At 31.9% G+C, this 14,717-nt stretch overlaps 1 protein-coding gene across 2 annotated transcripts in view; it reads right to left on the minus strand.

The window, feature by feature from the left end:
* The window catches only part of LOC105337902 (G-protein coupled receptor dmsr-1), a 41,423-nt gene that overhangs the window by 22,608 nt on the left and 4,098 nt on the right, over window positions 1-14,717 (minus strand). The window contains exon 1 of one of the 2 annotated variants that reach the window (XM_011442840.4): window positions 6,843-7,225. The exons of the other annotated variant lie outside the window; for it this stretch is intronic. The gene's annotated coding sequence lies outside the window, so the exon portion shown is untranslated. Of the gene's footprint in view, window positions 1-6,842; window positions 7,226-14,717 lie in introns of those variants that run through there. 2 annotated transcript variants of the gene reach the window in all.

Raw genomic sequence — 14,717 nt, forward strand, 5'->3', positions numbered from 1 at the left:
TGAGCACTAAAATCGATATAAAATTTAATTCATAATAAAAGTTTGGAAAGAAAAATTATATAATTGATTTTTAATGATTCAGATAGTTTCTTATCCGTCCTTATAGAACCATTTTAACAAGAACTTGGACTTAAGGTAGTTAGTGTCAAACTGCAATGTGACGTAGGCCTGTCTATTTCATTGCCATTGCTCTTTGAAATTAACACGATTTGTCTGGCTTTTGAGCGGTGTATATTTCACCCTGTTTTGACGCAAGAAATAGATATATAGTTACGTCCTACTGAAAGTCCAAGGCCTTGTTGAAATGGTTCTATATGGTAGCAACCCGCCATATTAAGCCATCTTCTTTTATGCCATGTCATCGACGTCTCTTCAAAAGCAACTAATTGTTTGCATTTCTCAGCGATGCATGTATGCAAATAGTTCAGGATACCTTTTTATTAATTAAAAGGTGTTCGTTTGTTTTGTGGACATCAATCATTCATTTAAATAGACTATGGGTAGTGTGTAAAGTAAGCTTTTAATTAAAACGCGCAGTGGTAAAAAGTAAAGCAATGCCCCATGGATTTTGAGTTAAGAATTCAAATTTGATGAAACTATTCCCATATGAGATTTTACATAAAAAAAAAATTAATTCTTCCATATGTACCAGAATAACACAAAATATATTTCCTTTAATTTTCAAAAAAGAATAATTATATTAATAACCAGACGTTATAAAATCATGTTGGTATGCTATGAATAACATTTCTCACTGCATGTCAACTAACAACTAATAAAAAAACAACGCCGACGGACAATCATGTAAGCAAATGGAAAAAGCATGTTTTGCTGTTGATCAAACTCGTCATATGTTTACACGATAACAATACAAAAAATTGAATTGATTGTGTGAATAACTGCAGACATTAAACCCATTATGTCTAAAACTATATTTTTTCAGAAATGATTATGTTTACCGCCAGGAGAATTGGCATGAACTTTTTATTACTTCTATAAATGGATCAGAATGGAATTTGCGATTACGAAAATATTGAGGATTAACTCGTTTTTAATATTTGTTTTTACTTTCTGAACTCAATAACGAGTCATCTTTTAAAAAAGGTTGCTAGATAAGACGAATAACGCGAATGCATTCATTTTTTGAATAATTTTGTACGAATATCGTAGACAAATTAAAACTAATTTTTTTTATAGCTTGTCTTTTCCTTACATTTTATGACTTTGATATCACTCCTAATACATTTCAAACAAGACCAAGCATCGTTTAATAGCAGTCGCATCCCACCAATCAAACTCCAACGATCTTCATCTATAGTTTTTTTTTCCTCTTCATAATCTACCACGGAACATTTCATCTTGTCAAGCCTTACGCTGATTATCAAGCAATCGTAAACAAGGGGAGAATTAATAACATTAAATACAGGGCAAAAATCGATCACGCTAGATAACTGGGTTGCTGATAATCAGTGGAAGTGCCGCAGACATATTACGTATTGTCATACCATTGGTAAACATGCGACTCGACTTATCTCGACACGACCTGTCTAATAAACATCGTCTACTACTCTTTTTTTCACTGAAGTCCAGGAAGTACCGGAGGAAATGACTAAAACTACACGCCTTAATACGTTACACAGGACAGGATATTAACCTACAGAGGAGATAATTGATTTGCTGGAATACATAAATCATTAAAAATATAAATGAAAACACATGAACATTTGGCAAAATCGTCATTATTTATAAACAAAAGTCCTTCCTTGAGCGTTTCAATTTAATTGTATCGTTGAACGGAAATAGCCTTAACAAAAGCTTATCTGAACTTTTCAAAAACATGAATTAATAATGTCTTGACATATTATGATCAATGCAAATACATCAGATGTAAACACACTATAAATGTTCCCGTCAACTCGACGGTGAAAACGGGAAAGGGATCATTTTGGTTAGTTTGATATTGTCACCACAGCAAGTCATTGCATTAATTAACGATTTTATGGCTTATGTCTTTAAGAAAAAATAAAAGAGTGTGTTTGAACTTCAACCAATAAAACAATAACTCTATGTATTTTACATATTGTCTAATATTACTCCTGCTTAGCATGTCAACTCTAAAGTGTTCTGAATTTTAATAAAATGAATTAAGGGTTTTACAGTTTCTATCTAGTTTGAAATTTAAAACGCATTTTATAACAAAAAAGCTACAATTTGAAATTTATAAAAGCGGGAGTTTATTTCGTCCAAATTGAAATATCAAAGTGTTCAGTGACAGTTGAAATAGAGGAGCGATCTATTGATACAAACCGGTTTTAAGAGGTGCTTTAGAATTAAAGAGAAGATTGTTTTTATCACTAAACAGATGCTGATCAGGGTAATTTCATTTGCTAAGGATGTCTAAGAAAAGAACATGTTTACCCTAAGCTAATGTTGAAAGATATACCCCTCTCTTCCTGATGTTTTCATTAGTAGGATCAAACCGTTTTTTTTTACTTTAAAAGCTTAAATATACATGTACATGATTGAAATTCTCTTTTAGCTAACTTGAGGTTTTATCTCCTTGAGGATTCAGTAAATTAAAATGGAAAGGTCTTAAAATGTTTGCGCACTTTACTATAAAATTGATTCAGTATTTCCTATGTAGCGACAAACATGATGTTCACAGACTAAAGCTGCAATTACATAAATTAGGTACAGAGTACATGTATATTTTGGGAATACCAAAGTAATATCCAATAAACTACATGTACATGTATACCTGTATAATACTGTATATTAAACAATATGAGCTGTATTTTTTAGAATTTTATTTTGCTGCAAAAACCTGCTAGTATGATAAATCTGCATATAACTTAAACTTTTATGATAAATAAGGTTTGAAAAAAATCATTAATTTTTGTCAAAGGAAATGTTTCTCTTCTAAGTAATATATAGCAAATCAATTTTTGTACAGGACGACAATAATTCAATTTTGCTCCAAATAAGGCTTCTTAACGGCCTTTTCCACAAAAATTTGGCTAAGAGAAATTTGAAAACCATGATATTTTTGTCATTTTAGTAGAAAAGAACATTTTATTAAAAAAAAATGAAAAAATGAAATGAAAAATGCAGCTCATATTGCTTTAACATACAGTACAAATCAGCTAATACAGTGATCACCAGCTGAAGTTTACGAAATAAAATAATTGTTTTATTCCAGGCATGAAACAATTACAATGTTGAATCGTTTCTTACATTTTCTGGAACGAAAAAAAATTTGAAGACCATGTAATATATATATGCGAACGACAGATTCGCCAAAGGCTGAGGGAAATAAACAGATGCAGGTTGAAAGGAGGGCTAGTGAAAACATATTTTCTGTTACAATTTATCTTCTTCTTTTTTTAAATGTTTAAAATGATTTTAAAATCGGAAATTCTAGCAAAATAGTTGCACTCTGATTTAGTTTAACAATATATTTTACATTTTTTATACTGTCCTTGCTGAAAGAATATGTAAAATGTATATGAATTCTTCATCTTTATGAATGTATTCATATAATGGATAAGTGATCAATTTCATTGTAATTCCTTTTATTACAGTCTATGTATTGTGATTATTTACAAGGGTGAAGGTGTGCGGAAACGCCTGGATTAACAAAGTAGAAATTTAATATTGTTTGTATTGAAAAGGGATCATAGTGGAAAATCAAAATCAATTTACTAATTGGGCTACAAATTCTACTGATATGTAGAAGTGCTGTCGTAGTCCCCGATGTCTATTATAGTCAAATATCGTGCCAATGTATTCACCTTGCAATCATGTATCCATTTTCAATGTGGTTAAAGTATTTTAGCAGTTTTAGAGTGCATAACTGTACTTATAATAATCAAATACCGTCAAGAAATATTTGACAGTTTTAAATGCGAAGCGTTTATAAACCATAACAGATTCTGTTTACCATAATCATAATTGCTTGAAATTAACAATCCCGGGATGAAATTTTCAGCAGAATGGTTTCTGATGCATCTGAATAGAAAATGATTTGAAGAGGCGGAAGCATGATTATCCAGAGTCTGCGGAACGTAAGCTTTAATTGCTGAAAACTATACGGCACTGGCATACTGTTACCTAATGAACTTCTTTAACTGTCGTACATAATTATTACACCCAACGCTATATCGAACAGTGACTAAAGTATTATAACAAAGGAATTTACTTAAAAGCGCAGAATTAGAATAATTTTTCGTTGGTTTTATCAATCAGGTCTGTAATATAAAACTCTTAACGAGGCTAGGGATCATGGTTATTTTATCGTTTTTAGTATTTCCGAACGCTCAAGAGTTTCATGATTTTTAACTATACTGGTATACCTACAAGTGTATATAGGATGTGGAAGTTTATATAAAGTCCTTCATAGTCGAGTGATTTATTTGTTATTTGTGATAAAAATTAAGAATAAATATGATTGTTTGGAGCATTAATGAATATATTGATCAAAATTATGTGTTTCATAATTAAATCAAATGTACATGTATTGACAAGATAATAAATGATAAATTTTTTTTTAATAAAATAATATCCGATTAGAAAGCGAGTGCAAAGATGCAGTTCTCAGAAAATCAAATAGAGTATATCTCACATACAAGTAATTAAATATGCAATATAACCACTTTTTCAAAAATTACACCGGGGTATAATAGCGAATTCATTATTTATTTTTTACGGAAGCATTCCGTCTATTTATGTTTTTTCTATTTAACTTTTCTTTTTCCTGCTTTCGTTTCTTTTAAATTCAAGTTTTTTGTACCAGTATCATTGACAAATCTTGGCTAAACGGAGGTATGCATGTAAATTATCAACAAACTTTAAACTGTATAGATTTGAATAACCTCTGGCTCCGAGACTGTATGTATAAAAATTAGACGAGCTCAAATCTCTGTTGACCTGACTCTCACTTTTATGAACTTGAAATTTTTATCTCCATGGTCATCAAAAGCAACATCAATATTTTAGCACTGAGGAGATTTGTACTGTGATTGAGATGACTCGATAGTTGTTGTCATTTTTAGACTGTATTGATCTTATTTAGAAGAAGAGCACGATATAAACTTATAGGAAAGTATCCAAATTTAAAAGGTAAAATATATGGATTTTTTTCAGTAAATAATAGTTAATGCATAAACAAATCATATTTTAAAATATTAGGTAGATCTGATGGTTAAAGAACTTGAAAAAGCACACATTACATTTAGCAAAGAACAAATGACAATGAAGCGATTTTTCAATAAAGAGAAATTATCTAAAGTTGACGTTAAGCGGCAAGCATGGTTATATTACTAATAAGATATTCAAAACGTTCAAATGCTTTCTGTCTATTCCACATACCTTCTGATAACCAGAATTTAATCCAACGAAATATTATAGTATGATTGTGCCAAGTTCTATTTATACACATATATCAAGTTTATGATCATTAATTGTTACAAATATTATTACACTGTCATATTTTTACATAATTAGTAATAACTTTTAAATGACTGTTAAATGCTTTTATTGCAAAATGTTCAACTAACACACGCAAAGTGGAACCCTTATAATTGTTTTTACATCATTAATGTAATCAAATTTCCATCATTTAGGAATTTTGATAACTAAATTGACTCGACATTGGAAAAACCAGGGGAAAATTAACTCGCCATATGAGGGTCATTATAGTTTTGTTTTGAGCTTGTAATTTAATTTCTAAGCAGACTCGGGCATAAAAAGCTAATCGGCTTGCCACTTGAAACAATCAATATTAACAGCAAAGAACATTATTTTGGGGTGGAATTGATAATGTTCTAATCACGCAAAATCTGCTGGACACTTTAATGATATTTGCATGTTGCGTATTACCAATAACAAAGCACGCTGCACGCAAAGCGCATTCAATTTGGTTTCCTTTATGCGACTATGAACAACTTTACCATGCCGATTTCATGTGCGTAAAACTTCTGTTAATGGCTCTCAAAATAAATCACTGATCGATATATTGATGAATTAAATTATCAGGCACTGTCAATTTGAAGTAGGGGAAAATTTGAACAACAGCATCAACAATTTATTGGAAATTGTTTTTAGATTCAGGTTTAAATTTTTATATTAAATGTTTACAGCAGAATCAGAGCAACACTAATAGCTTTGCTGCTTATCTTTGTCGATAATTTACCGCACTGATGAATTACAATAACAAATTGACAAGCCCTTAAACCATAAAATTCAAGGCAAAATTCAAATGAAAATACATACATGTACAGACATTCATTTTTATCGAGTAGAAATGCCTATCCTTTAGGAATGAAAATACCAAATATAACTCACTCAAGTTAAATAAACGATAACAACTTGGCTTAGGAAATGAACGGCTTATAAACAGCACAGTTTCTACATAAAAATGTACTTTACTTAAATCCATCCTGTATAGTTCAATTTTCTGCCACAAAATAATATGTAGAAAAGTTTGACATTAAAAGGTAATAAATTACTCAAAAGAAAATATTTCAGCGGATTGATACGATTTTGATGCGTCAAATGTCTTATGAGATCAAATATCTATTCACAATAATACATAGATTTAAAAAAAAGAAGATAAAACTCTCATACTAAACTGCATTATACATTGTGAGGTTCCTACATTTTTATAAGTATTTTTAAGTTACAACGATTATTTTACTCCCTTTGCTAGTAATTAAAAGTTGAAACATTCGCAATGGAAAAAAATCTGAATTTCTACATCAATAGAAATGTAATCAGGCATTTTCTTTGCCACTATCATAATAGTTATTTAACCTCATACCAGCAAAAGAAGGTACTAAACTTACCTCTAAACTTATGATGATGGTAAATTGTCTTAAAAGTTCTTAATCACTAAATGCACAAGTCTTCAATGTATAAAACCCTGTTGTTTCGAAGAACAACAATCATCCTTTTGCGCTCTTTTGATTTGTTTTTGAAACAAAACGGAACCTTTCTACCTGACCATCGGTACCGTAGTAGTAATTGTTTAACACTTCCGGGCGTAATGGGGTCTACCGCCTTAATGTTCGGTCTCCTAGTCTAAGTCCGATAGTTTAAGGGATGACTGGGTTTCTGACAAAAGTTATGGCAATCGATGGTCACTGAGTTCTAAAGAACCTCACATCTTCACCGTCAAGAGAACACCACATATAAAACAACCTTAATATTGTAGTATATTAATGGCCTTTCATCAAAGGGGATCGCCGCAACAGAAGAAAAATTATTAGTTTTTTGAAATAATTTAAGCGCCTTAAAACAAGATATGGACCAAAAAGGGGTGTAATAACTGTTTCGTAGAGACAAGAAATAGATTTATAGTTGTTCGATGACTAGGAAACAGTTGAAAGTGAGGAAAATCGACAATCCAAACAGGTCTCGATGAATTCTTTTGAAGAAATATGTGGGCTTTATTTGACTCTGGAGACTTTACCATCCATTTTGTGGTACCGCCTTTTAATTAATACGGAATGCAAGACAGTTGTTGTATTATTGCAAGAGACTTCCTTCAATTATATAAACGTCAAAATACAGAAATTTACGCATAATAACAGTTTTTTAATCTTTTTTTCCACCCCCACCCCCCTAATGGTTTACAGTTGTTGATGTAAATGATGACTGTAAACTACTTCTAAAAATATGTATTCATGAGTCATTTATCACCCAGTCTTTATATAAAAATATACTAGCTTGAGAACTTCTTAGCTTATTTGAAACCCGCCTGGGTAAATAAAGAAAATAAATGACAAGTGAAAAACAATCAATGTGACAGCAAATCGTGTTTTCTTTAATGTGAACTGTATCCATAATCCATGTCAACCCTGAATTGATAAACACTACCCACCGTATCAAGTGAAATGGAGTACTCTATATGCAATATTTTGCCAAACAATAAATAATTTCAAAAGCTGATATTTTTCCCATAAATTATCAGAAATCAAAATCCTAGCAATATGCACATCTCTGATATATTGTACAATTGATCTGCAAAAGAACAACTTCCTATCTTGAAAACTGTAGGAGGAGTAATCCGTACAATATGGGTACCCTTTTGCCACCCGTCCGTGCAATACTGTGTATTTTGTGTTCATAGCGTACTACATGTAAAACCAAAAATTTACACGATCAAATTGAACTATGTAAATAACCATGAAACATAAAATCAATTTTTCTGCAGACAGTCAAATTTTAAAAAAATCGCCATAGATATTATAACATTAATCCAGCAGCGAGCTCGATAGCAAGCAGTGGTTATTGTTGTTGATTATTTGTTATTGTTTGTTGATTTCTTTCAGTAATACAACGTGGCAATATTTGTTCAAATCTTTGCAGAGCTATTTTTTTTTATAAACATGAGAAATACGGAACGATTGTTGACAGCTAGATGCAACAATCAGTAATTCTAATCGTCTGAGTGATGGACACACAGATCTAGAATGTCAAACTTTTAAAGGTTGTCGGTAAATTGCGTGTTACACCTTTTAAGCATCGTAATTAAAAAAAAAAAAGCGGTCAAGACCGAATATTTGTTTTGAATATTTGTAATTTGTATGAGGTTGTTTTAATCACGATTACACAATAACCCTGTATTACATGTTTTTGTAGTCTTCCAAAGCACGAGGACATGAAGGCTGAATCAGAATATGATTTCTAATGAACTGTTATTTTTCTGAACCAAATATCGGAAACGACAACGACGTCTATCAGCGCAGACTGCGTAAATTGAATCAAAGAAACTGTACACTAACTGTGATGTAATTGGATGTTTTTGAGAGCTGATTTTTAAAACAACTCTTCTATGCTCTCTTTGGATATATCTTACGATGTGTAGACCATGAACCTACATCAGTAATTAATATAATTATGAATTCCCATATTAGAATACTCAGTATTTTTTTATGTAAGGCAATGCAAATTGTTATCAATTATACGCTTAATAGTTATCCAAAATACGTGATTTGTAAACAAATCGTCAAATAAATGAAAATGTACTATTCACAACCTTATCACCAACGCTCATCAACACATCAAAATTTTTTTTAAATAGTAAAACAAACCTTTCAAAAGTATTGACAAAGTAGGAGGAATGATAATCTAAAAGATTGGTTTGCACTGGGGCGCTTAGTTGACCACACCACTATTAAACGTGATCAACTATTGTATTCCGAGTAGGGGGAGGGTGAGAAAGGTCCATAGACAGCAATTAATTCCAACAAACTATTCATCCAGTTTTCTTAAATAGTCGTTAATTTCTTGATTTTCTTGGATAATTTTGTTACATGCGTACGAACTTAGACGGTAAATTATTCCTAGTATTCAATCACCTAAATACTTGTAAAATTAAATTTTATATGACTATCTTAAGTACTATTTCTTTTGATACTCAGCTGAAATTGAGAATCAGAAATCAGAATCAGAAATCAACTCGCTTTAAAAAGTTAATATACTCCTATAACAAGATATCTGTGAGCCAATGCTCACTAGTGATACCCCCGCTCTGATGTGAATATGCAAAATAAGCAAAGTCGTCATTTAACAGGAAGTTGGCGTCCGATTGGTACAAAAATATATCCCTCGATATGGCATGCCTATACAAATACTGTGTAAAAATTTCAAGCATCTGCGATAAACAGTTGCTGAGAATTCTTTGACGAAAATTTGTTTGAAAATTTTGGTTAAAAAATAAGCAAAGTCGTCATTTAACAGGAAGTTGGCATCCGATTGGTACAAAAATATATCCCACGATATGGCATGCCTTAACAAACACTGTGTTGAAATTTCAAGCATCTGCGATAAATAGCTGCTGAGAAATCTTTGACGGAAATTTGTTTGAAAATTTTGGCTAAAAATAAACAAAGTCATCATTTCACAGGAAGTTTGACGTCCGATTGAGTCAAAAATATATCCCACAATATGGCATGCCTATACAAATAGTGTGTTAAAATTTCAAGCATCTGTGATAAATGGTTGCTGAGAAATCTTTGACGGAAATTTGTTTGAAAATTTTGGCTAAAAATAAACAAAGTCGTCATTTAACAGGAAGTTGACGCCGATTGGTACAAAAATATATCCCACGATATGGCATGCCTATACAAATAGTGTGTTAAAATTTCAAGCATCTGCAATAAATATTTGCTGAGAAATCTTTGACGAAAATTTGTTTGAAAATTTTCCTTAAAAAATAAGCAAAGTCGTCATTTAACAGGAAGTTGACGTCTGATTGGTACAAAAATATATCCCACCATATGGCATGCCTATACAAATACTGTGTAAAAATTTCAAGCATATGCGATAAACAGTTGCTGAGAATTCTTTGACGAAAATTTGTTTGAAAATTTTGGTTAAAAAATAAGCAAAGTCATCATTTAACAGGAAGTTGGCGTCCGATTGGTACAAAAATATATCCCACCATATGGCATGCCTATACAAATACTGTGTAAAAATTTCAAGCATCTGCTATAAACAGTTGCTGAGAATTCTTTGACGAAAATTTGTTTGAAAATTTTCCTTAAAAAATAAGCAAAGTCGTCATTTAACAGGAAGTTGGCGTCCGATTGGTACAAAAATATATCCCACGATATGGCATGCCTTTACAAACACTGTGTTAAAATTTCAAGCATCTGCGATAAATAGTTGCTGAGATAAATGCGACAGAAATTTTTGTTACGGACGGACAGACAGACGGACAGACAGACAGACAGACAGACAGACGGACGGACAGACAGACACACAAGGGTAAAACAGTATACCCCCTCTCCTTCGGAGCGGGGGTATAATTATGTATAACACATTCATTATATATTATAATATTGAATTAACAAATGTTTACAACTACCTTGCTACTTTCTGAGAGCACCTTAACAGGACTTACCCCAAGAAGCAGGATTCACTTAATAGGGAACTTAATTTCATAGAACCTTTGTTTGTTCTAATTATTGAGGTAAGAGACGAAATACTACGGACAAGAGAAGTGGCCTTAAGGTAGGTATCAAAGTATCGGAACCTCTCTGTTTTTATTTTCATAACTTTAGTTTACGAGGTACTGCACACCTGGGGCAAAGAGGAGATATAAAATTTCATATAAATACACTGTTTATAATGTACAAAGTAATGTATATAAAAGTTACAGAGAGGTATCATGTTTACATCTGAAGTAAAAGATGTATATCATTACTTAAATGTTTCTAGATCAGTTCTTGTTTAATAAATTTTGATAATAACACCCGCTGGTTTTTTCCTATTACGTTCAGCTGTACAGTAAACTCCATGTTCAGCTGTACAGTAAACTCCATACTTGATCAATGCTAATAAAACCTAGAACTGTTACCTTAAGTCTTAATGTCACAAAATCTGAAAAAATTGAAATGGTGGGGATATTATTATAATATATCAATTGTACGATTAACTTTTTATCCATGTGAAATCGCGACGTTGGACGAACTTTTTATCCATGTGAAATCGCGACGTTGGACGAACTTTTTATCCATGTGAAATCGCGACGTTGGATAAACATTTTATCCATGTGAAATGGCGACGTACAATAGGATGTGGTTTTCTTTCTTCCTCCTTTTTAATAACCAAGAAAATACATGTCTTAGACGGAATAAAAAGGTTCGGATAGAGATGAGTCATCTACAATACGGTTAAGATTTTATACATCTTATCGCATGTCGCGGTTTTAGAAACTATAAAATAATCGTAAAAGAAATATGCGAGTGCTTAATTAGACTATTCACGCCTGGACGTCGCTATTACGAATGTTTTGTGGCTCTGAATAATAAGTTACTAATTGCCCTACTCATTTCGACGAGTACCATGTAAATTTGTAATTGATACATTAAGCACTGAAATTCCGTGGGGATGACCAATTTGCAAACCTTCAACGACCAGATACTAATGAGCTGTTTGATTCTATTCGAAGAATATTGACGTTTTTTGTGCTTTTTCTCGGGATCTCCCGACGAATAAAACACACTGAACAACATGTTTATATTACCCAAGACTGCGAAATATTTGCTAAGTATCATAGTCAAAGTCAAGAACAACTAAACCAACGTGATTGATTGAGATTGACAGAACGAATGGGCGATAAAAATTATACATAAAAGCCAAATGTAATGCCAATTATAGCATTTCTGGTTATTTTTTATAACATTAAGATTTCGAAGATAAACTAGCTTACTATTTGATGGGTTATATAGCAAAGTTACGATCATTAAAAGAACGCGGTATAATCTGATAAGTTACATAAAGTTGTCGTAAATGCCTATCTTATTCACTTGCGATTGGGATCGGTACAGTAGTATACCCGGTTACAACCATCTGAATATCGGAAACCCATGCCACGACCAGTCTTTCATAGCAAACGGTCGTTGGTTTCCGATGATGCGTTGCGTCAAACAGCTACTTCCTTTCGTTTACGCGCTTGCTTGTAGATGTAAAAGATTTAAGGATGCCGAGTGGTCGACAAATTACCCACGAGGTCCAATTTGGAAAGAACAGGGGCGTATAAGGCGTTACTAGTACATATCCCCCACTTGAAGCAATAAAAAAGAATTTGTTCGAATGCTAATAAAATATGTATTCTTGGCGTGTATACATTGTTTATTGCTATAACTTTCACCATGCATGTCAATAACGTGTTTTCATTCTATAAACACAAGAGGTATAGGTTTCCAAATTAAGCCACACGACGTTTTGTGCCTAAATCTTGATCATTTTATAATTTACTGTGATAAATTGCAATATTTTGGTATGAATTGATCTATTGGTAGACTCAATCCTAAAGATACATGTACTTTAGTTAAAATGATTAGTTTTCATTCTTTTATATTATCGATTTATTAAAGTGGATGCTATACCCATTATGAGTCAAAATTCGTTGTTTTCGAAAAAAAAATACCCATAAAACTTTATACCGTATAATTGTCAAACTATAAAAGTTATTCACGACGATTGGTATGTGTCAACGAAGCTCAGTGTGATAGGCGGAGGACTCCCGGCTGAGATGGTGTTCGAAACATAGGGGGCTTTTTTTTAATGTCTTTTGCTTCCGTTTAGGTAAAACATAATTTTTTCAAAATGTTTATGTAATAGATCTATATTTTTTTTGGGAAACATCTAAAACTCTTCAGATAACGACAAAAAATACTTAATGATCTTCCCCATTCAAAATAACGTCTAATAAACAATAGCGCTAGCATAGTCAGAGATTGTTTGAGATCACGTTGTAATGTTAAGAAAATAATCAAATGAAAATAGGAAGAAAAGTATAAAGTATAAATGTATGTTTGTTAATAGTCAGATGATGCAGTCCTATATGTTCTGATGCACACCTTCAAATGTAATATTCCTTTATATATATGATGTACATAGTCGTTTAAATATCCTAGATGCGGGGTATTCGACAGGCATTGTACGAATACCTTCTCAACTGTCACTTGCACTAATTTGTAACACGCGGAAAGATAAACCTAAAGTAAATTTATGAACGTCACAGCAGAAAGCTGTCAGACATCGTTTTATAACGTAAAATTATACGAGAAAAATAATCGTTTATTATAAATATTATACTCGTGTGGGATAATGAAATGAAACCTCGGGGCGAAGATTAATGGTCTAGAACTCGGCAATTTTACCACACCACACTCGTACCAATGAATGATTCTTTAAATATCTCGTGAAGAAAGTTTAAGAAACTTTTTTTTTGGATAAATAGCAATTGTTATAGGAAATACTTTTCTAGTCAATCTGATTAAAGGAAAGAAATTATATTTTTTGTCTTTTACAGACAAATATTGATATTCTTTAAACTTACGTTTACAACAATGCAAGATTAGAAGACTTCGAATACCTTATCAAGAGCAATGTTGTAGACCGAAATCCTATGTGTATACTTTTCTTCGTACTATTGTAATTTATTATATAATTTGAAATCAAACGAAGTTTCATTACGGTATCAAGGCGTTTTGTAAAGATACATCGTCTTTAACCAGTTTACATGTAAATAAAATGAAAAACACATTACTTTTGGAGATTAGTAGTAAAGTTTTGAATGTCGCAAAGATTCGAACTTCATTTCTCGAACATGACTGTATTAATATGTTTGCCGTATAACAAGAGAGAAAATGTCGTTGATTATTTTCAGAGTATATAATAAATCACTACTTGCACGTATTTCCTGACATAAAAGCTAAGCCTACATTATACAATAATATCCGGTTCTACAAGATTTATCGTACATGGCTGAGAATTGGCCATTGTTAATTTTTCTTTTCTTTATATTGCCGACTATATATCTGTATCAGTTAGAACAGGATGGCACCATACTCATCGACTGGATAGTCTCTAATGTTTGATGTAATTGTATTTATTAATAAAGTGAACGTAGTGATGCGCACCGACTATTCAACCCACTTTCTTCAGAGACATGGGCTTTGAGTTCGTATTAATTCCATATTTCTTGGTGCAATTTAGGAAAATTTTGACGTAATACAATTCATTCAATCAATTTAATAAATTTTTCACTGCTCCTTGAGGACCCGTTTTGGGGGAAAAAGGTCGTAGAGTATGTTTTTTCATAATTAAGATATACTATAATTACCTTCTATATAAGCTAATTAATTCATATCTGCTACATGAAACAAATGTATCAAGTTAAACATTTTTTTTTATCAAATTAA

Source organism: Magallana gigas, chromosome 3 (genome assembly GCF_963853765.1).
Source record: "Magallana gigas chromosome 3, xbMagGiga1.1, whole genome shotgun sequence".
NCBI classification, from domain to species: Eukaryota; Metazoa; Mollusca; class Bivalvia; order Ostreida; family Ostreidae; genus Magallana; species Magallana gigas.